Below are 24,652 nucleotides of genomic sequence, written 5' to 3'. Positions count from 1 at the left end.
ATTCCTTGGGTTCTGTCATAAGTTACTGCTATTCCATTGCGTGTCCTGTCCCTCTACACCAGCTCTATGTCTGCAATATTCAGCTGGAACAGCCTACAGTCTGTGGCTGTTCCTGCAAGCCCAAAATAAAGGCAGGTTTCCACCACAGACATGGCTCTGTGAAACTGGTAAGCCACACCTGCCTTCATAGTTTCATAGTTGTTAGCGGCTGGAAGGGACCTTACAGATTACTGGGTCCAGAACCGCTGCACTTGGGCAGGAAAGACTTCTGGAGATCAGATGACCCCAGCAAAATGGGTGTCAAGACACTTTTTGAAGATCACCAGGGTGGGTGACCTCTGCAGGAAGCCTGTTTCAAATCCTCAGCACTCAACTTGTAAAGAAGTTTTTTATGTCCAGTCTGAAGCAATCTTCTATCTGTTTGTACCATTGTTTCTTGTCCTCCCCTGGGGGGATCTTAGTGAATAGATGCTCCCTCAGGGAACACCATGACCACTTCCAGTTCAGTTATGTGAATGTGGCAGAAGAAAGGTTTGCTTCCCCCAAAATCCTACCCTCGCTCAGTGTGAACTGTCTGTCCAGTCCCATCCCCCTCTAGTATGGAGAACGTTCTTACGAGTTCTTGAAAGAGGCCTGAATCCATCTTTGATGAATATAGCTATAGAGTACAGGGAGGAGATCTGTCTCATAGAATAATGTGGGACATTACTCTGGTGGGCACATGTGGGGAAAAAAAATCAGTCAGCTGAACCCATAGAAAACAGAAATCTCCTGGGAAATAGTTTTGCTACACTGGATGATTATGTGTAGGGGTAAAATGACCATTAGCCCTAAAATCATCATATCCAGTGCTGTTAATATGTCCCAATACAATCTCTGAGTAGCTTAATCTGTACCCATAGGCTTATTGGTTCCCTTGACACACAACTAATCAGAAGAACCTAACTAATGGTGTGAGCTTTATTAAAATTCCAGACTGAACAGCCAGACTTATAATCGTGTCCTAAATCTGTCTTCCTAGAGTACTCAGCCTAAAGAGCACTCGGGGAAACTCAGGTATGTTTAACAAACTGTTCTGAAAATCCCCTTAGTCCTGAAACATATACTCATTCCTATCTGGAGAGTGCAATAACTCTTATCCACACAAACTTTTGAAAAATCAAACAAGAATGTTAAAAATATTTCTTCGGCTGTCCCTCAGTTTCCCTTTGTCACTCAGGTGGACTGCTAGCTGTGTGGTGTTCTTGTCTCCTTAGATTTACAGTCTCTAAGGGCCTTGAACATTACTCTTAGGTGACTCCTGGAGCTCTTAGCCCCTGGATTGTCCACACATTAACACCTGAAACTAGTTTTAAGCACACTTTGGGGGCACGTCCTGATGAGTGCGCACATGTAGCTTGCGGCACCTCAAAGTAGTTTAAGGCATCACAAACCACACATGGTGCATGTGCACCCATTTGCCACACTGCTAATTTGCAGTGCAGCAGGGTGTTTTTGACACCCAGAGATCCTGATGTAAAAAAAACCACTACTGAAAAAAGCAGCGTGGCTCATGCAGCAGCAGTGTGTGTCGCCAGAAAGAGAGCCTGGCTGTCCCGGTCAGGCTCTAAGCAGCTAGCTCAGTGCTGCTGCTGCTTCGGGAGGCCTGCAGGACTCCTGGTAAGGCTTCTGGGGCCAGTACAGGTGCTGGTGCAAAGGTGTAAGGTGCTTACTGAGCACTGCAGTTCATATTTTTAGATGCCTAGCTCCAGAGTGGAGTTCAAAGCCCTGATGTGGATGCCCAAACTCCTTATATCAAAGCGTTACACATGGCTCCTCAGAATGTGATTCACAACAACAAATATTCTAATATGAGCTGGCTAAGCTAGAAAATTAGAAAGGCTGAGAACACTTCCCCTATTAGGTCCTTAAATGTGATTTTATTCCACCCTCCTTGAGTCCCTGAAAAACAAACAAAACAACAGATAGATGGTTCTTCTTCCTGCTTGCTGCTCTGACTAATTTTCAAGGCATTACAAAAGTAAGCTTGCTAACGATTTTTCAGGGACGCAAGAAAGGTGGAATAGGACCATACACTAGTACCTAAGCCCACTTAGGCACTTGATTGATGAAATAGGGTCTCATTTAATATGTTTTAAATCTTTTGCATCAGCAGAGTTTAAAGTACCTAAATCTGGAGGCAGGGAAGCACCTTGCTCCACTTGGAATTCATGGGTTCCTATACACATGCAGGGAGGCTGCTCTGACACGCTGTAATTACAGCATGTTGTAGCAGACTTGATTAATCAAATCCACTGCAGCATGGTAATAACCACACTCCAGCAGACTCCAACGTCATGTGTATCAGCATCCCTGTGCTGAAAAATGGCAGTGGGCTGTTTTGAACTAAAGCTTGAACAAGCTTTAGTTATAGCACCCGCACCACCATTTTAATTAGTATGGCTCTTGAAGTTGCATTCATTAAAGCATCCCCCTCCCTTTAATTAGCATGGCTCTCAGAGTTGCACTAATTAAAACACCCCAGCTCTCCTCCCCTCCACCCCCCTGCCTCCCAGAGCACGTCTATAATTGTCCCTTAGCTCTGAAATCTTTTCTGAAACTAGGTGCCTAAACTCTTTCTTTCATAAACCAACCAGGAGGATAATTTCATTCTCCCAAATGTCAACTTGAAACACTGGTGTTGGGAGTGACCCCCTTTTAAAAATAACTTGGCAATTATCAGTTACCCACAGCATAGTATATCCAGACTAAACTCTTCCCTCTACACAAGGAGAGTCCATACTCCACCCTTCCATTTTGCAGCAGAGTACTCAACCCACTATATCATGTGTTTATTTTGAGGACGGCATACCTCACCCTTTCTATTCAAGTTGGAGGTTCATAGGGATGCCACAGGAGATTATTAATAGTAGCTGTTCTTATTGAACGTTTGATCCGAGTTTCCTTTTTCAAAGGGCTGCTGGTGGTTAAAATTATTCTGGTTCAAAATTTCAGCTGACCTTGAACAACTTTAACTTATCGTGTCTACTGATCTGGAGACTTATTTCTACTCATTTTACTTTGATCATAGGACACAGATGTAATCCCAGGAATTAATGAACATTAAAGCGTGGGTTTTCTTTTGTTAAACTGAATAGCTTTGTACATAATGCAGTTTGACACCTGTGCTGTGCCAGTATTTTACAAGTACAGTAGACTTGTTGTATCAGCATGACCCTATGCCACAGGCCAGAGTATTTCTCAGAATGATTCCTGTAGCAATTCTGAATGTCAATTTTAATGATTATATGCAAAGGGAAAAAATAGGATTGCTCCTTTTTTGGATCTTATGGTGTAATAAGAATTAATGAAATTCATTTTAAAATTATGTTTTTTCTTGTTTTTTATATTAGAATGTCAGATCTTGTATTCTTTGGGAGAATGTATATATGAGCAGAAAACTACTAGTTTTATGACATTGGATACATCAAGTAATTGAAATCTGAATAAATGAGAAGGAAGGCAACTTGCATTCAAAATGTTGAAAATTCTTTTATATTTGTTTGCCTTTTAAAAATATGTACTTAACACTGATGTTTGGCAGAAAAGTTTTCCTTGATAAGGATTAGCTCCTTCAGTCCTTCTAGTTAAAGATCTGACAAAACTGCAAATTGACATACTTGAATTATCTAAGAAACCCTCAAAAATATTTTTGGAAATAAATGAGTAGCAAAAGAAAGAAAAAAGGGGAGGGGCCAGACACTTTAACTTGCATCCTTTCTTACATAGTGAAAGAAAAAACTTACAAGCTACTTTGTCTGCAGGTCCACTTTAAATGCAGTATTTATTTAAAAACAGTTTAATTGAATGTCACAAAGAGGACCTAGCCAGCACAAAGAGACCCTCCATTATTCTGAATGAAGGATTAACTTGTTTTTTCCTTTGTTGTGCACCAATGGGGCATACTGCTTTTAAAGTGCTCAAATGAGCATATCCTAGAAGGATGTGGAGAAGCTGGAGAGAGTCCAGAGAAGAGCCACTTGTATGATTAAAGGCCTGAAGAGCAACTCATACAAAGAAAGGCTGACAGATATGGGACTGTTCAGCCTAGAAATGAGAAGACTTTGGAGGGATTTGGTGGCAGCTTATAAATATATCAGGGGAGAGCATCAGGGGCTAGGGGAACAACTCTTTACCAAAGTACCTCAGGGGAAAACCAGGAGCTGTGATCGCAAACTCTTAGAAGACAGTTTCAGACTGGATATTCTTCATGGTTTGTGTGACCAGACTCTGGAATAGACTCCCAGTGGGGGGGGAGGGTGTAGGCACCTACCCTGGAGATCTTCAAAAGGAGACTGGACGCACACCTTGCTGGGGTTATTTGACCCCAACAGTCTTTTCTGCCCAGAGCAGGGGGGCTGGACCTGATGATCTCATGAGGTCCCTTCCAGCCCTAAACATCTGTGAATCTATATTAATCTGTGAAATGCAAGCTAGCTTACTAAAGGTCTGCTGAAGATCTGACCCACAGCCACAATGAAGATTTACATACTAAAATTATATGAGCTCTCTGCTTTTGAATCTGAGGAAAGGCATTGATTGTATTCAAAAATTTGATTAAAAGCCAAAGAAGAAAAAAAAAATCACACCAGAGAGAAGATTGTACTGGTGTTTGTACTTCTTGGATAGGTACAGCCATTATACCTATTGCATTTTAAGTGCACAGAAAATATTCTAAAGCCATAACTAAACAGAGGTTCACAGCTCTTAGAGAGTTTAAAATATGGTGGATCATGCTCTAAGTTAACCCTTGATGGATGAGGTATTAGACTAAAGCACTTTCTGTTAGAGCACTTTATCGAATGTCTGTGCCAGACTGGGGGTTAACTTAGAGCATGATCGCTGCCATCCCAGGCTCATTTGCTTTGCCCAAGCACTGGGCTGGCCCCAACCCCCTCAGCTGTCACTGATACAGCCCCACAAGGCTGGCCAGGAGGGCTGCCTGGCTAGGGAGGCTGTGGGAGAGGGGGTCCAGGTCTCTCTCCCCCAGCCACTGCTGACAGTTGTCAGCTGGCAGGAGATGAGACTGGGGAGAGGGACCACTTCAGCAGCCTCCTGGGAGTTGTCCAGGAGCATCCCAGTGGCCAGTGTGGGCAGGATCTGGGCCCCTGTCACCAAAGAAAACATTGTTCAGTTTGCTTGTACTCTAATTTATAGCACTTTAAATAAAGTGCTATAGAGAGCTTCTGCCAGGGGCTTTTTGAACATCTGCACTTAGCCCTTATCTCTTCTAATAGACCCTCCTATGTGTGCTAAAATTAAAAAAAGGAATTATTTTCTATTCACATGATGGTTCCCTTGTAATCTTGTACTCTCTCAGAAATTGTTAAGATTGAAAATTATTCTGATTAGATTAGATTAACATTGCTGTAAACACCTGCCAAAGAAATATATCGGGATACCTGGGCAGGGATGATCTAGTTGGGGATGGTCCTGCTTTGAGCAGGAGGTTGGGCTAGATGACCTCCTGAGGTCCCTTCCAACCCTAATTAGCTATGACTCTGTGGGCATTTTTACATGTGCTCTGAGGGTGGCGGGTGTGGTGCTTTAATAAGAATGGCTCTGAGAGTAACTCTAATTGAAGCACTGCCACATCTCCTGTATCAGCATCCTCGCACTTATAAATGGTGGCAGGGGTGCTTTAACAAACACTCATTCCACCTGCTTCATTTCAAGCACCCCACCACCATTTTTAAGCTTGGGGATGCTGATGCACTAGAAGCAGGAGGCTGCTGGAGCGTAGCAATTGCCACGCTCTAGCAGACTCGCTTAACCAAGTCCGCTCCGATGAGCTGGAACTCCTGTGCACCAGAGCAACCTCCATGCTCGTGTATAGGCGCCTTATATCTTCTGTGTTCCAAGTCCAGCATTCCTTTCAGTATAGGAAAACCATCCGTTGGTTTTGCTGTCAGTCTTTGATTTAAAATACAAGCCCAGGATTCATTTAAAGGAAAATAAATTGCCTTCTTATTCAACTAAAATCCACAATTCTTATAACTCAGGATTGAGAGGCACTCTGAGAACAATGTCCAAATACATAAAATATATCTATAATGTATGCTGAGTACACGGATAACAGATGTCATTACCCATAATTCTCAATTCTTCATGTTTGACAAGAAGAAAATATATTTTAAGGCCTATAGAGCTGATAGCTAAAAGTACTTTTGTGTTCAGTTTCTTTCTCTGGTTTTAGAGAACTTAATTATCTACATTTTTATTAGAATAGGTAATCATAACTAAGACAGAGAAAATAGCAGGGACTGAGGTTTTAAAACTTGAATAAAAACCATTCTAACATTTAAAAGCAATGGTAATTGTAAATTATGCTTTGTAATTCTAAAACAGCTTTTATCCAAATGTCTCAAAATATTTTATAACTATTAACAATTTAAGTTGCAAAATATCCCTGTGAGAACTTGTGAAGTAAAGGAAGTCAAGAATGAGATAACTTTAACAGTTATTTCAGACAACCTTCAAATAGAGATGTAGGGACCAGAATGATGTGAGATACAATGTCCAACTTTTAGATGTGGTTAAATGCTTTCATAATACAGGGATGTGCCTCTGTCCACTCAAGATCCGCAGCTCAAAATCTTTGAGCACATTACATAATTAACCTAGGGCACTCATTGTCACCTGACAACAGCAAAGTAAGATTTTAGAATTAGACATTTACATGGATAGTTTCAACATCCATAAGTACGTTACATGAGATGTAAGAAGGAACATACATTTTCTCATATTTGTTTCAAGAAAGGACCTAGATATTCTCATGCATCAGGTCATTTGCTAGACACTAATGACTTTTAGTTACATAAAATGTCAAAATTGCCCAATGGTGGGTGACTTTTTTGCATCATATTCTGAAGGATGTGATGCTGGCTACTGTCAGAGATAGGATGTTGACCTGCTGGAATGACTGAGCTGGTGCATCGAGTTCATTTTCATATTATTTTGTTTTGCTAGTTGCACAAAATTATATATAGAGAAAAAAGTAGTGAATGGGTTAAAAGAAATCATATAAATTAATAAATCATGGTCACAAGAAATGCACCTCTCACTGTAAGAAATAGTATAGGAAAAGCTATGGCAAATTGTTTGTTGTGTGCTAATATTCTTTGCAGTGACTTTGTTCATGCTGTTTACAAAGATTAATGACGCAAACATGGTCACTTTATCTGGTGGATATCGATGCAATTGTAACTGTTGCCCAGTCTCCTGTTTTGTTTTTTTCCCAAGCTACTTTGGCTTTGGAAGAAGCTTATTGCATGCTCCAGTCAGTCAGCAAACACCAACTGTACTTTTGTAAATAAAGAAGTTGCTGATTTATTGATTTTTTTTTTAAACCAAACAGTTGTATATAATAATAATAAAAAAGTTCAGCATCCAGCAATCTGATTGGCTGGTGCCAATTTTGTTTGGCATAACTGAGTACTCAGGCAAACGGAACTGAACACTGTGACTGGATAATGGTCTCCCACAGCAAGTTAAATGTTGTGGCACTGTCAGTGAAGTTATAGAAAATAAATGTAGAGGTGAGACCAAGGCATTTATTTTCAAAGCAGGAGACCATTTTCCAATCACAAAGTTTAATTCCACTGTCATTGTTGCTATTATACAAAGGATTTATATTATGAAGTCAATAAATAAATGAAAGTGGCTTGGCGGATCAATGGAAGAGCTACCTGCATCAAAACACTGCATTCTGATTGTCTCAGGCAGCCGCATTTGTTGTGCTCCATGCACTCTGACACTAGTTTACTCATAAAAGTAAATTATACTGGAGGCACAATTCAGATGGGATGTAGTATGTGATATAAGTTAAACTCTGTTACACTTAATGAGACTCCTTAGACTTGGTTCAGAGTTGATATGTAGGAGGAAAAAGGAATATATTACACATCAGTTATGGGATGTGTTAGGTCTAAGGGCCAAATAGGGGTTCAAGATGTATAATCAGGAACAAAATGTGACTGTAATTAACCAACTGATTTTCTAGGCAGTTTAAATTGGTGCAACATACCTATTTAGAAGGCCACATTCAGGTGTAGGTTATAACATTAGGTTCAACATTAGGTTATATTAGGATCACCCCTGAATTTAGAAAGCGATAAGTAATTAAGTGAACAAGAGGATTAGTCAGTCTGAGGGGTAAGTTTTGATAGGTAGAAATGTCCCTCAGTAGGGAATTTTATTACCTATTTTCACCTTTCTTTTGTATCTGTTTAGCTACAGCAATCTAGCTGTGCTGGTGGAAACTTCTAGGGCTAGATTTTCAGCTGGGGTTAACAGTACAGCTCTAGCAACTTCAGAAGACCTATATTCATTTACATCAGCTAACAGTCAGTCCCTCCTAGAGATGCAGTGCAAGGATTGAAAAAGTAGATTGCACTTAGGCAAGGCTTGTGCGGGTATGTATTCACATGCAAATGAAACAATGATTCTAGTATTAACAGGCAGACCCACATTGGTTTTAATTTAACTTGCACGGATAAGAATAATAGTGAAGACCTGGTGATGTATACTTCAGTGCAAGCTATGTAAACCTGCCATGTATATTCTTAGCAGGATAACCTGCCCTGAAGGCCTTGAAACCACAGGGCCAGATCCTATTCCACTATAGGACATGTAAGTGGACTTAGGCTCTTAAGTGTGATTCTATTCTGCCCTCTTCAAGTCTTTGACAATTTATTAATGCACCTTCTTCTGTAACACACCACCATCATATCCTTAAGATTGGATCTTTTGTGCACTCAAGCGAAGAGGATTACACTTAGGCATCTAAATCCACCTATGTGCCTAAAATGTGGAGTATTAGTATTGGCTATCCCTCAATATGAGGATGATGTCTGCTGGGGGGGGGGGGGAGATTACTGGTGAGTTTTAAGATGGCTGAGGAGCCCAATCCTTGTTCTGCAAGTTTTTCCACAGATTCGACAAGTGGTGCATTAGAAGGGGGCACAACTACCCGGACATCTGGGAGTCACAGACAGCAAAGTCCCACCGCTCACGCAGGTTTCTAACCTGTGTACAGGACCTCCACCTGACACAGGAGGTACACGGTCCCACTAGGGGGAATGCCATACTGGATCTGGTATTGGCAACGGGGGATGACATGGTAGGGGACCTACAGATCGGTAGCCATCTGGGGGATAGTGATCATCTAATAATAGAATTCACCATAAGACGTTGAGTGGGTAAGGTAACTAGTAGGGTGAAAGTGCTAGACTTTAGGAAAGCTGATCTCAATGAACTCAGGCGATTAGTCAAGGACGCACTGCAGAGTAGGAGTTTTGAAGTGATGGGAGCCCAAGAAGGGTGGCTGTGCCTTAAGGAAACGATCCTTCGGGCACAAAGCAAGATGATCCCCGTGTGAGGTAAAAGAGGGAAAGGGGCCAGGAGGCTTCCATGGCTGACCAGAGAAATCCAGGGCAGCCTAAGGGCCAAAAGGGGAGCACATAAAAAGTGGAAACAGGGAGAGATCACCAAAGACGAATATATCTCCTCTGCTCGTGCTTGTAGGGAGGCAGTTAGACGGGTCAAAGCTACCATGGAGCTGAGGATGGCATCCCAAGTAAAAGACTACAAGAAATTGTTTTTTAGATATATTGGGAGTAAAAGGAAGGCCCGGGGAGGAATAGGAACCCTGCTAAATGGGCAGAAACAATTGGTGACGGACAGAAAGGACAAGGCTGAACTCCTCAATGAGTTCTTTGCCTCAGTGTTCCTAAGCGAGGGGCACGACAAGTCTCTCACTGGGGTTGTAGAGAGGCAGCAGCAAGGCGCCAGACTGCCATGCGTAGACCCTGAGATGGTGCAGAGTTACTTGGAAGAACTGGATGCCTTTAAGTCGGCAGGCCCGGATGAGCTCCATCCGAGGGTGCTGAAGGCACTGGCCGACATCATTGCAGAGCCACTGGCGGCAATATTTGAACGCTTGTGGCACACGGGCCAAGTCCCAGAGGACTGGAAAAGGGCCAATGTGGTCCCCATTTTCAAGAAGGGGGGGAAGGAGGACCTGGGCAACTATAGGCCAGTCAGTCTCACCTCCATCCTTGGCAAAGTCTTTGAAAAAATTATCAAAGCTCACATTTGTGAGAGCACGGCAGGACAAATTATGCTGAGGGGAAACCAGCACGGGTTCGTGGCAGGCAGATCGTGCCTGACCAATCTAGTCTCTTTTTATGACCAGGTTACGAAACGCCTCGACACAGGAGGAGGGGTGGATGTCGTATACTTAGACTTCAGGAAGGCCTTCGATATGGTATCCCACCCCATACTGGTGAACAAGTTAAGAGGCTGTGATGTGGATGACTACACAGTCCGGTGGGTGGCGAATTGGCTGGAGGGTCGTACTCAGAGAGTTGTGGTAGATGGGTCGGCTTCGACCTGGAAGGGTGTGGGCAGTGGGGTCCCGCAGGGCTCAGTCCTTGGACCGATACTCTTTAATGTCTTCATCAGCGACTTGGACGAGGGAGTCAAATGTACTCTGTCCAAGTTTGCAGATGACACAAAGCTATGGGGAGAAGTGGACACGCCGGAGGGCAGGGAACAGCTGCAAGCAGACCTGGACAGGTTGGACAAGTGGGCAGAAAACAACAGAATGCAGTTCAACAAGGAGAAATGCAAAGTGCTGCACCTAGGGAGGAAAAATGTCCAGCACACCTACAGCCTAGGAAATGACCTGCTGGGAGGCACGGAAGTGGAAAGGGACCTTGGAGTCCTCGTGGACTCCAAGATGAACATGAGTCGGCAGTGTGATGAAGCCATCAAAAAAGCCAATGGCACTTTATCGTGCATCAGCAGATGCATGACGAATAGGTCCAAGGAGGTGATACTTCCCCTCTATCAGGCGCTTGTCAGACCGCAGTTGGAGTACTGTGTGCAATTCTGGGCACCGCACTTCAAGAGGGATGCGGATAACCTGGAGAGGGTCCAGAGAAGGGCCACTCGTATGGTTAAGGGCTTGCAGACCAAGCCCTACGAGGAGAGACTAGAGAAACTGGACCTTTTCAGCCTCCGCAAGAGAAGGTTGAGAGGCGACCTTGTGGCTGCCTATAAGTTCATCACGGGGGCGCAGAAGGGAATTGGTGAGGTTTTATTCACCAAGGCGCCCCTGGTGGTTACAAGAAATAATGGCCACAGGCTAGCAGAGAGCAGATTTAGACTGGACATTAGGAAGAACTTCTTCACAGTTCGAGTGGCCAAGGTCTGGAACGGGCTCCCAAGGGAGGTGGTGCTCTCCCCTACCCTGGGGGTCTTCAAGAGGAGGTTAGACGAGTATCTAGCTGGGGTCATCTAGACCCAGCACTCTTTCCTGCTTATGCAGGGGGTCGGACTCGATGATCTATTGAGGTCCCTTCCGACCCTAACATCTATGAATCTATGAAACTGTTGGCCGGGATGTGTGCTTTTCTTCCTCTTCTGCTGTTTCTCACCTTCCTGAGCAGGATGGTTCTCTTCGAAGTGGGCTGCAGCTTGATGTATGGTACAGCACCATTGATTCCTGTTACCAGCCAGCACTTCCCAATTTGTAGGGTGATGTTAACTGTGCCTGCTAAATCAAACCTAGCATGATCACCTAATTTGACTGGGTAGACATAACAACTAGGAGGTAGCCATTGAAACTTCTGCAAATCTCATTAGGTACCATTTTGCATATTAAAGTAAATAAATAACTTTACAAATTGTGTGAAAATGTTACCTCTAGTTATTCCTAGATGTAGATGTTGTCTATCCAGTGCATGAAAAAAAACATTTTAAATGAATCCAGTGACTGAAATGTAATTGTGAAGGGTCTTGCAAAGGTATAAAGCACTGTCAAGACTGAAAGAAAGCAACAGAGGTTCAAAAATGGAGGTGCCTTTGTTGGTTCTGCCCCTGACATACCTAGTCATAATCTTTTTGTACATCAGCTTCTCATAGAATGCACTTCAGGATCTTTAGACCAATGGTTATATGCAATCAGAAGTGTTACAACATATTTTATTAGAAAGGAGTAATTTAAGATGTAGCTGTCATTAGGGGACCCACAGGGGTGAATCCAGAGGGGTGCAGTGGCACAGTCATATTGCCCTCATCAGTGTAGCTCACCTGCTGGTGGCTTCATTTCCCTGCAGCCCCACATGCTTGGGTCCCTTGCACACACAAGGTTGTGCCCAGAGCCCCAGGTTGGTGGGAGATACCTGGGTGGGGTTATGGACCAAACAAGGAGCAGGTGAGAAGAGGGGATCTGCTTGCTGCCACCACTATCCCCAGCTGACCAGGGGTGGAGGAAGTGGCAGGGCTGCTCCTTCTCCACTCCATTAGGGGGCTGCTAGGAGAGGCTTATGCAGTGTATGGCTCAGCAGCAGTGGCAGTAGGTGGGTCCCTGCTGCTTGTCCCATCCCCAGGTTTTTCCCACCACTCTGGGGACTCCCACTGTAGGGAGCAGCTATTCAGGATTCCAGGCTGGGCTGGGGACAATGGTGGTGGCTAGTGGTCCCTTCCTTTCAGTGCCAATTAAGGACTCCCCTCCCTTCTTCTGGTCAATTGAGGACACCCAAGGGGATTGGGCAGGGAGCAGGTTTTGAAAGGGGGGAATCATCCCACTGATACCACTATCCCTGGCAGAGTGGCACCCTGTGAAGCTACTCATCTCAGCCCCCAGCTGGAGTAGGGCAGGAGTGGTTCTGGGGCTTCCCTTGCTCTTGGGGTCACCTGGGGACAGTGGTGGCAGTGGGTGGGTGCCTTCTTTCTATGCCCAGAGGCAAACCCTGGGTGCTGAAAATGAAAGATACAGGAAGAAGAAAAGAAAATCAGAATATATAGAGAAATGCTTTGAAATAGAAATTTATGGATCATATCTACATACCCAGGACTTTGCCTTAATTTCAATGACCTCTAGATTCACCCATAAAATAATATGAAATAAAATATAATAAAATAAAAGACTACAAAACTGCACTTTTATACTCTGAGACTGGGAGGGGAGATGCTACCAAACATCTGAGGGGAGACAGTGCTCAGACCAGAGTGGAAGGTGGGGAGTCCCCCTATTCTGGGACTCAGAAAAGTCCCTGGCAGGGACCCAAAAGCTGCTGCCATGGTGCAATCTGCCTGCCATACCCCCTTTTCCAACATTCTAGATCTGCTTTTGAAAGCCAGTACACTTCTTTCATACTGAGCCACTTACTGTTTCTCTAGTAACATACCTGTACTATTTATCTAATGAATCCCTTTGTAGCAATAACCATTTTAATTCTAATTGTGTCAAAATACTTGGCAACAGAAAATGTATTCATGCATGTTGCTCTTTCATTTTGAAAAAAAAAGAAGACAAGGAAGATTCTAGATATCAAAAGATTCTAAGTAAATGCATCTTTCAACTTAAAGAAGAAAATAGGCCTTTTGCTGACTGTCATGACAGCTTTGAACTCCACAATGGAAGTTGTTTTATTCCTGTATGTTGATCAGGAAGCAGCTAGTTAAAGGACAAGCTGCGAGATAAGAATAAGAAGAAACACATAAAATATAAAGAACGCACAGAGAAATAGGGAAAAGGTTAAAGTGATATTTTGACTGCTCAATCTTGTTTAGGAAATATCAAAGCAACAAGTTAGTTAAAATGTCACCAACTTGATTTCTTTTTCTATAAAGACACAAATCAATATTTTTGTTCTGTTTTTATTGTAGAAGGTTGATTTTACCAGAAAAGAAATAATATAACATTATTAGGAGGGATTTTTTTTTTGGTCATTAAAGCGAAGACAGAACTGTACTCCAGGATTTTTGGTCTTGTGTGTGTCTTTTGGAAGCTTTTACACATTTAACTCATTTTGGATTAAAACCTGCAATCATCTCATCTCAAACAGCTTCATGGGTTTCTTTTCTAACCTTCACCATGTAAGCTTCAGGTCATTCTTAAGATCTTACCCATTGTGACCTACTAATGTGTTTGGCACTCCTTGCATTTGTAAATGTAAGTGTAGTGTAACTTCCATCTCAAAAGGATTTGCCTAGTGCTTTTGTTCTGTTGGCCAAAAAGCAGCCATTGACTTGTAGTCAAAAACTGTAATTTATTTTATTCTCTAAGATCAACAAGACAAGAACAAAAATATATGGGAGAGCATACATTGTGTAACTTGAATCTGCACTGAACTTAGAAAACTGTAGCCTATCTCTGGAAACAGCAAACTGCTGAAAATGAAAGATGCAGGAAGCAGAAAAGAAATTAAGAATATATAGAGAAATGCTTTCAAATAGACATTTATGGATCATATCTAAAATGATATACTCAGGACCTCGTCTTAATTTCAATGATTTTCTTAATTTCAATGACCTCTGGAGCCATCCACTAAACAAATAGACTCTAGAATTTCTGCAAGAACTTAGGGTCAAATTTTCGCTCTCAGTTAGTTATAAAATTCTCCTGTCTTTGATTAATTCATTTATATATGATTCTCTAACTTGGATCCATTCAGTTTAGGTCCAGTTGCGGTTATGCTTGTTCTGTAACATAAGCAAAATCACACTGTTTGAATTTCTAGTCTTGTAAACAAGCACGGTTCTACCACAAACGGGTTTTTGTCAAAATATTACAATGGAGAGAAACTTTTGCTTCTGCCCCTGAGCTAGTGTGGGCAGCACAAGAAGTCGACATTTCTGCTGCTATGTTTTACTGCTGTATTTTGAGTTTTGAAGAGGTGTTGGTACTGCTATTGCTAGCATCCAACTCAGCTCAAATTTAGCACCAAACTTGCAGAATGCAATTTACCATCTGCTGAAGCCTTAAGGTAAGCACATATACCAGGCAATAATTCACACAGAAATATTCCTTATCAGTCTGTGTTATGAAGAACAATCTTCACAGATATAGTTGCATTCTCCAAATTGGTTTTCAGTGTTCTTGTAGTTGGCTCCAATCAATAGAACAGAGTGGAGAGCATCTTCTGAAAAATTTTCTGTCTCAAGTTCCAGTACTTTCCATTTTTTTTTTCATTTTAAACACAGAAACTTGTAAGCCAGATCACTGTATGGTTATATGTGATCTGTTGGTCAGACTCTTCTTGATTAGTGAATGATTGCAACACTTGCAAGACTGGCAAACAGTTTTCCCACTGGTGGTTAAAAAATGATCCTTGATACTGCCATTCTTAAAGTACTCTGAAATATAAGAAACATGGTCTAAGAATTCTACCATATCAAATAGCTTTCGTGTCAAATCTGAATGAAAGAAAACACACAACTGGAGCAGAAATTAACTTTGAGGGGAAAAATCCATTGCATAGGGGAATAAGGATTGAAGTGAAAATTATTGTCTAATTTGTGAAGTCATAAAAAATCAGCTCAGGTATGTAAGAATATAAGTATCACAAGACCCAAAACTATCCCTCATATTCATCCACATGGTGTTTGAATATCATCTGATTTCATACATGACAATAGTCTATAAATACCAAAATGATGCAAATACCTTGGAGACAGAGGAATAATTTACTTTAGTAAAAGGAGATTATGGAAGTGTTTTGATGTGGTTTATATTTTTTGGATTCTTTATTAGAGCAAAAAGACCACACAACCGTAACCACAGAGCATTTTTTATCTTCTTTTTGACAGGCAAGAGCACAGCAGAGTTAATTTCAAACATCACTTTAAACTGGCTATGCAAGTTTACAAATGTCATATTTTACAGCAAAGCAGCAAGATCCAATACACGCAAGATGGGATTTTCTATAGGGTTAGAGAGATTCTACAAATAAATCAATGAAAATGCTTTATTACATACTGGTCAGTCTAAAGGGAAAATTTCGTAACTTGCAAGAGAAACAAAACTACCATGAAAACACAAAATCCTCTGACAACATTCAAGAAAAGATCAATGCCAAAAAAACCCAAAAAACATCAGATTGGACACCTCGCAGTGGACAAAACCCTAACCTTGACCGCTACATTGACTACTTCAGGGAAAGAATGAACAATGAAATAATCAGCAACACGCGCCACCACAACAACCTCTCTCTACCAGAGAAAAAGGCCATAGAATCTCTAAGATCTAACCACCAAATAGTAATAAAACCAGCAGATAAAGGAGAAGCCATAGTCATCCTAAACCGTGAGGATTACATAAAGGAAGCCAACAGACAGCTCTCTGACACCACCTACTACAAAGAACTACAAGAAGATCCTACTCCCCTTTTCACCAAAAAATTCAACAATACCATCAAATCATTTCCACCAAGATTACAAGAAAAACTACAGATCTTGATCCCCCCACTACCTAACCCAGGGACTTTTTACATGCTCCCTAAAATCCACAAACAAGGGAACCCTGGCAGACCTATCATATCCAACCATGGGACCCTAACTGAGGAAATATCAGGTTTTGTTGAATCCATCCTAAAACCGCTTGTCACCCACAGACCAAGTTTTGTCCAAGACACCACAGACTTGCTACGGAAACTTAAAAACATAGACCACCTTCCCAGCAACACACTCCTAGCCACCATGGACGTTACCAGTGTATACACCAACATCCCACACCAGGATGGCATCCATGCCTGCCTTACATATCTACAGGAACAAGATTACAACCCAGAATACAGATCCAAAGATATTACTGAGCTTATACACTTCATCCTCACACACAACAATTTCACTTTTAATAATCAACACTTCCTCCAGATGATGGGAACAGCTGTGGGCACTAAAATGGCCCCACAGTATGCCAACCTTTTTATGAGCCACCTGGAAGAAGACTTCCTCAAGAACTGCACCATCAAACCCTTGCTGTACTTACGATATATCGATGACATCTTCATCATTTGGAGTGAGAACCTGGAATCTCTAATTGAGTTCCACCAGAAATTCAACAGTCACCATCCCTCCATCTGACTTTCTTTAGAATACTCCAGCACCAACATCCCCTTTTTAGACACAATGATCAGTATCCAGAAGGGTAAAATACAGACCACAGTATACAAGAAACCCACAGACCAACATACATATCTGCACAGAACCAGCAATCATGCGAAATACACCAAAAAAGCTGTGATATACAGCCAAGCCCTCAGATACCACCGCATCTGTACTGAAGAGAACACCCGGGATTGCCTCCTCACCAATCTTAAAAAGGCTTTCACCCAGCAAGGACACTCCTCCAGAGAGGTAGATCGCATGTTTGAAAGAGCCACCTGGATACCACGTGAAGAACTGCTGCAGTACAGAAGAAAAACACCCACAAATCGCACACCGCTGGTAATGACCTACCACCCATCCCTTGAACCTGTACGGAAAATCCTCAAAAAATTGCAACCCATATTAGAAAAAGACCCTATTCTTAAAAAGATCTTCCCAGAGCCACCCATCCTAGCCTTCAGACAAGCACCGAACCTCGCCAACCTCATCACCAGAAGCAAACTTCCTCAACCCCAGAACACACCAAAAGGATCCAGACCGTGCTAGGACAAGAAATGCAAAACCTGCCCCCACATCTCCACTACCTTCACTATTACTACACCCCACAACAGAGCCATCAGCATCCCAGGATCTTACAGCTGCACCTCCAGGAATGTAGTGTACCTCATCCAATGCACCAAATACCCTGATGGAAGATATGTAGGAGAGACCAGACAACAACTGCACACCAGAATGAACGCACACTGGAAATCCATCAAAGACAGAAACACCCAATTACCGGTGGGGGCACATTTCTCACAGGAGGGCCACTCTCTCTCCAATCTCTCAGTCCTGATCCTCAAGGGAAATGTATGCAACACATCCCAGAGACAAGCCTATGAGCTCCATTTCATCAACCTGCTGGATACCAGAGATCATGGACTAAACATAGACATTGGATTTTTGATACATTACAATCTGCCTGGCAACTGACTCCCCCGCCCAGCCCAGCCCCTGGCTTGTTTACTTTTCATTCCATCCAGGAAGAGCACACACCAACTGCTGCAGCTTCCTTAGCCTGACGAAGGGTTTTTGAACCCGAAAGCTTGCTTAATAACTATTCTCCAACCATTTGGGTTGGTCTAATAAAAGATATCAAATTCACCCAAGGAACCTTGTCTGCCTATATCCTTAGACAAACACGGCTACAACCTAAACCCCTGCAAAATCACTTCTTATCACTTTTGTCACTTACATGGCTATTAGTAATGGGCAGTGAACTGTTGTGAGCAAAAATAAAATAAAACAAAATACAATAAAATAACGCAATTCACCTTTGGTCCATCTTGAACACCCCCCTCCCGCCCCCAAATACTTAATTTTCAGGAAAGGTTAATCATGTCCCCTCTCCAAACTTTGTGTCTTGCCCTCCTTTGAGGAAGCTGTCTGGTCCCTCAGTATACTTACTTCATGGCACCGAGTATGTAACACTCAAATCTATTCACTATGCCCTACTTCAGTCAATCTTTTTCAGGTGAGCAGCACTTTGCTACTTATGCCCCAGAGGGCATCGTGCACATTTAAAATTCTAGACTGTGAGAGATTTGCCATTATTTCCAACAGGAGCTACTTATCTTGTAGGAAGAAGGAGCAGCTGGACCTTGCTTTCTTTCCTTCTGTTTTCTTGGGATTTACTTTTTAATGAGATCTAAATGCTAATATGTAAACCCTTGCTGCAACCCTGACCATCATTTTTTTGGAAAATCTTTTGGTGAATGAAAATCTGATTAATAGAGTTGGTTAAAATGCAAATTTTTTTTTTTACTTTTTAGCCAAAAAGAACGAAAGTTTTAGATCTTATTGAAAAGTTCTTGTAAACGCTTTTTTCTTCCAGTAAAAAATTACAATGACATTATTTTATTCAAGTTTGCTTTGATTTTAATTTAATCATTTTTCTTTTCCTTTCTAACATTCGGCTTTTAACAATCCACCAGGAAAAGGAATGAGGAATGGACACTGGTGAAAAAAAAAGAGTCAGACTTCCCTGATAAGAAAAGAATGTTTTCTACCATAACATTTTTTCCACTGGTAAGCAAGGCAAAATATTATTTGATTTATTAAAATGTTACAATTTGTTTCAATCAAGTAGGATCAGACCGTTATAGAGAGAGGACATTTTTAAAAAGTGTGCAACAATATTATTTTTAGAAGTGAAAGTGTTACTTTTGCTTACATTTAAATATGTTTCTTTCCTTTTCTCATATTTCAATAGAAACGGGAGAGAGAAGATTAGTATTTTCCTAGTACTGAAAATTTTGATATTTTCCTGAAAATATTTTAAAATGGAAATTACATTGAAATTAAACTTTTGTTTTGTATTTTTTCCTCAAATGAGCCTACTGTTTCAATAAGAACAGACGCTTAGATAAAAACTAATGATTAGTCCCACATAGCAGTTGTTTTCCATGTTAAGTGGATCCTTTAATATTCTGAAAACTATAAATAAGTTGTGCTTTTTGAAATAGTAGTTCCCATTCAGTAGTACTTTCTGCATTTTATAGCTGGTATTTTTCAGATCTTGTTATGACCATCCTGGGCAGGCATCCAGTTCCCATTTGGATGTGCATGCTTCAAATTATATAGGGACATAAGCTAGTTGCAGACAAGAAGTATGACTCGGCAAGACCGAGCCTTGAAGTATTAGCCAAAGCCCCTTTCTAGATTTAAGCATCCTCAGTAGAAACAGAGGTGGCTAATGCTGGCTTATGTAGATGATGTCAGAAAAACAAATACCATGCCAATTTACAGGCCAGGTTCTTTGGGTAAATCCGATATGTTTTATTAGACCAACTAAGATAGTTGGAAAAATTCTTCTTTGCACGCTTGCAAGCTTCTTTGCAATTAATTGGTCTAATTTTTCCAACTATTTTAGTTGGTTTAATAAAAGATATTGGACTTAGCCAAAGAACCTTGCCTGCCTATGTCTTTAGACCAACACAGCTACAACCTATACCCATGCTCATTTAAATCCACAAAACCTAAATTGATTCAATATTTGTTTATAGTTTTAGGTGTTACTAAGACAAATTTTGTGTCTGACTGTGACAGAGTGATATAGTTGCCCCACAAAGGCTATAACCATTATTCTGAAGTAGAGATGAGAAGAATATTAGGATGTTTTAGGGTTGTTTTCCTATATTCTGTAAGAGCACACATGAGGTAACAAATCAGTTTGGGGAGGAATGAAATGAAAGGCTGTATGTCAGGCCTGATTTCTCACAGCTTCTAGATAAAAAGAGCTGCTTAAATAACATTAATACAGATCTATTAATATCTCTTTCCATTTATAAAACATGCTGCTGATTCCACCCCCACCTGTTCCCACGAAGTTGTGGCATCTAGCGAGATTATTTTTTAATGTTATTAGTTACAGTTTCCTTAACATTGAATCTGGTTTCTAAATACTACTGAGTTTTTTTTGCAGGCATCCCCTTTCCTTGTAATTAAGGGGCATCTACCTGAGATGCTTACTGCCAAGTTGACTAATTAGGTCCACAGTAAAGCATTTCTGTCTACACGTGCAGAGCTATTAGGCTTAAGTAACTAATTAACTTTGCCATAGGTTAGTACTGCCTTACAAGTACTATCCTATGGCAGAGTTATTTACTTCACTGCAATGCATGTGTAAATTTCACAGGAGAGACAGAAAGGCTGAGTCTACAAGTTGAAAGTTTTCCTTTCCTATCAGTTTTTCTGTCTATATTTAAGGCCAATTTTTTCTTTTTTTTCTTTAGGCTCCAAAATCAAGAAAGTCTGGCCAATGGTTAAGATACTCACTGGCACTTGGGTGAGCTCATTTTAGTTTCCCCCTCCGCCACAAGACTTCTTGAGTGCCTATGGGTAAGTCATTGAAGGCTAGATTCAGTAATAGACTTAGGCACCAAAGACCAACATTTAGTGAACCTCAAAACCCCTCCTCAACTGCTGCTTAACCCTATAGGTTTTTTAAGTCAACCAGGTAGGTACATGAATTTCTGTCTCAGGGCATCTCACAGCCTTCCAGGTCCTGATGCCTTGGTACCTTTCTTGGCATTTTTTGGAGACTTTGGGAGAAAAAGCCTCATGGAGTACCAGAGTGCCCCATCCCCAGCGGCATAGGCAATATGAATGTGTAAAGGAACATACAACCTCTTCCCTTTATTGCCTTATTTCTATGCTATTGGAGTTTGGGGGCAAAGAGATTGCACCCTGTGACTACACATGCTGCCAGTCAACATAGCTGTTGTGGGCTAGGATGCTAGTAAAGTGGTGGCAGGGGTGCTCAGGGCTAAGTTCTGGTGTGTGAGACTCAAGAGGATATCAGATGTGAGCTGTGCGTGGGTTTGAGGAGAGAGCAAACTCCTTGGGTGTGTGTTTTGGGGTCTGTGTGTGTGTGTGTGTGAGGCAGGGAGCCCTGAGAGGTATGTGGAGGGGGGAGGGCAGAGAGTCATGATGGGAATGTGGGGTGAGGCAGAGGCCCCTGAGGGTGTGTAAGGGGCTTTGAGGGGAATGGGGGGCAGGGACCCCTGAAGGGGGTTTGTGTGTCAAGGGGAAGGGCAGGGGGCCATGAGGAGAGTGTGAGGGGAGGCTGAGAGGGGTGGGGGGTCCCTGAGGGGTGTGTGTAGGGTGGGCAGGGACTGCTTATGGGTATGTGGGGGGAGGCTCTGAGTCAAGTGAGGGGGCACAGAAGCCTCTGAAGTGGTGTGGGGTATACCCTGAGAAGGGTATGCAGAGGAGGTAGGGGCTGCTGAGTGGGGCAATAGCCCCTGAGCAGGATGTATAAGGAGGCAGGTGAGGGAGAGGGAGGGGAGGGGAGGGGGCTCTGGGGTAGGTGAAGTGGGGGGTCTCCCTGCATATATCTAAGGGGCACTCCACCATGCCCCAGTGCTTAGTTGCAGCCCAGCCCCCTACCAGTCCCCTGGCTTTCCTTCTCCATAGGGTATGCTCCCTAGTGTGTGGGGCACCTACTCTTCACCTCACCACCTGCCCTTTGCAATGCCCAGTCCTGCACACACAGTCTATCACCCTGATGACGGGGCCACCACCTTTGTGTGGGCAGAGCTTGTCTGGTCACTCCAGTGACCAAAGCAAGCCATCATGGCTCTGGGTTTGCCTTGGCCTTGGTGCTTGTTTGTCTCAGGTGAACTGGCCTCTAGCCTGGTTTATACCTCAACAACATCATTAACTAGGAGCTGACTGACGAGTTAATTCTAAACACCCCCACCTGTGCCGCCACCTCAGCCTCTCCGCTTCTGGGCATCTGCGCTGCCATCACCCCAAGCTCTGAGCCCTGCACCCAAAAGTGGAAGGAACTCAGAAAGCACTGTTCAAGTGCCCAGCCCCAAACCAGAGGAGGAGAGCCTGGCCCTGTCTCCAATTGCCCTCCTCCTCCTCCCTAGCCCCAGGCAGCTCACTGAAGGCTGGAATTCTGCCAGCATGCAAGGGGAAACCCATGGTTTCCTGCTTCAAAGGGGAAAATCCGAGGTTTTCTCCTTTACAGGGGCAAATCTGTGTTTTTCCACAGGAAATGGAAAACCTGGATCCCTGATAATGACTAACTTGTAGCTTTGTGGTTCATAGATTCATAGATTCATAGATGTTAGGGTCGGAAGGGACCTCAATAGATCATCGAGTCCGACCCCCTGCATAAGCAGGAAAGAGTGCTGGGTCTAGATGACCCCAGCTAGATACTCATCTAACCTCCTCTTGAAGACCCCCAGGGTAGGGGAGAGCACCACCTCCCTTGGGAGCCCGTTCCAGACCTTGGCCACTCGAACTGTGAAGAAGTTCTTCCTAATGTCCAATCTAAACCTGCTCTCTGCTAGCTTGTGGCCATTGTTTCTTGTAACCCCCGGGGGCGCCTTGGTGAACAAATACTCACCAATTCCCTTCTGTGCCCCCGTGATGAACTTATAGGCAGCCACAAGGTCGCCTCTCAACCTTCTCTTGTGGAGGCTGAAAAGGTCCAGTTTCTCTAGTCTCTCCTCGTAGGGCTTGGTCTGCAGGCCCTTGACCATACGAGTGGCCCTTCTTTGGACCCTCTCCAGGTTATCCGCATCCTTCTTGAAGTGTGGCGCCCAGAATTGCACACAGTACTCCAACTGCGGTCTGACCAGCGCCCGATAGAGGGGAAGTATCACCTCCTCGGACCTATTCGTCATGCATCTGCTGATGCACGATAAAGTGCCATTGGCTTTTTTGATGGCTTCGTCACACTGCCGGCTCATGTTCATCTTGGAGTCCACTAGGACTCCAAGATCCCTTTCTACCTCTGTGCCACCCAGCAGGTCATTCCCTAGGCTGTAGGTGTGCTGGACATTTTTCCTCCCTAAGTGCAGCACTTTGCATTTCTCCTTGTTGAACTGCATCCTGTTGTTTTCTGCCCACTTGTCCAACCTATCCAGGTCTGCCTGCAGCTGTTCCCTGCCCTCCGGCATGTCCACTTCTCCCCATAGCTTTGTGTCATCTGCAAACTTGGATAGAGTACATTTGACTCCCTCGTCCAAGTCACTGATGAAGACATTAAAGAGTATCGGTCCAAGGACCGAGCCCTGCAGGACCCCGCTGCCCACACCCTTCCAGGTCGAGACCGACCCATCCACCACGACTCTCTGGGTGTGGCCCTCTAGCCAATTCGCCACCCACCGGACTGTGTAGTCATCCACATCACAGTCTCTTAACTTGTTCACCAGTATGGGGTGGGATACCGTATTGAAGGCCTTCCTGAAGTCTAAGTATACGACATCCACCCCTCCTCCTGTGTCCAGGTGTTTCGTAACCTGGTCATAGAAAGAGACTAGATTGGTCAGGCATGATCTGCCCGCCACAAACCTGTGCTGGTTTCCCCTCAGCATAATTTGCCCTGCTGGGCTCTCACAAATGTGAGCCTTGATAATTTTTTCAAAGACTTTACCAAGGATGGAGGTGAGACTGACTGGCCTATAGTTGCCCGGGTCCTCCTTCCTCCCCTTTTTGGAAACGGGGACCACGTTAGCCCTTTTCCAGTCCTCCGGGACTTGGCCCGTGCGCCACGAGCGTTCGAATATTCCTGCCAGTGGCTCTGCAATGATGTCGGCCAGTGCCTTCAGCACCCTCGGATGGAGCTCATCCAGGCCTGCCGACTTAAAGGCATCCAGTTCTTCCAAGTGACTCTGCACCACCTAAGGATCTACGTATGGAAGTCTGGCGCCTTGCTGCTGCCTCTCTACAACCCCAGTGAGAGACTTGTCGTGTCCCTCACTTAGGAACACTGAGGCAAAGAACTCGTTGAGGAGTTCAGCCTTGGCCCCCCTGTCTGTCACCAATTGTTTCTGCCCATTTAGCAGGGGTCCTATTCCTCCCTGGGCCTTCCTTTTACTCCCAATATATCTAAAAAACTATTTCGTGTTGTCTTTTACTTGGGTTGTAATCCTCAGCTCCATGGCAGCTTTGGCCCATCTAACTGCCTCCCTACAAGCATGAGCAGAGGAAGTATATTCATCTTTAGTGATCTTACCTTGTTTCCACTTTTTATATTCTCCCCTTTTGGCCCTTAGGCTGCCCTGGATTTCTCTGGTCAGCCATGGAAGCCTCCTGGCCCCTTTCCCTCTTTTGCCTCACTCGGGGATCGTCTTGCTTTGTGCCCGAAGGATCGTTTCCTTAAGGCACAGCCACCCTTCTTGGGCTCCCATCCCTTCAAAACTCCTACTCTGCAGTG

The sequence above is a fragment of the Alligator mississippiensis genome, chromosome 3, assembly GCF_030867095.1.
Source record: "Alligator mississippiensis isolate rAllMis1 chromosome 3, rAllMis1, whole genome shotgun sequence".
Taxonomy (NCBI): Eukaryota; Metazoa; Chordata; order Crocodylia; family Alligatoridae; genus Alligator; species Alligator mississippiensis.
This window is presented reverse-complemented; position numbering follows the sequence as displayed.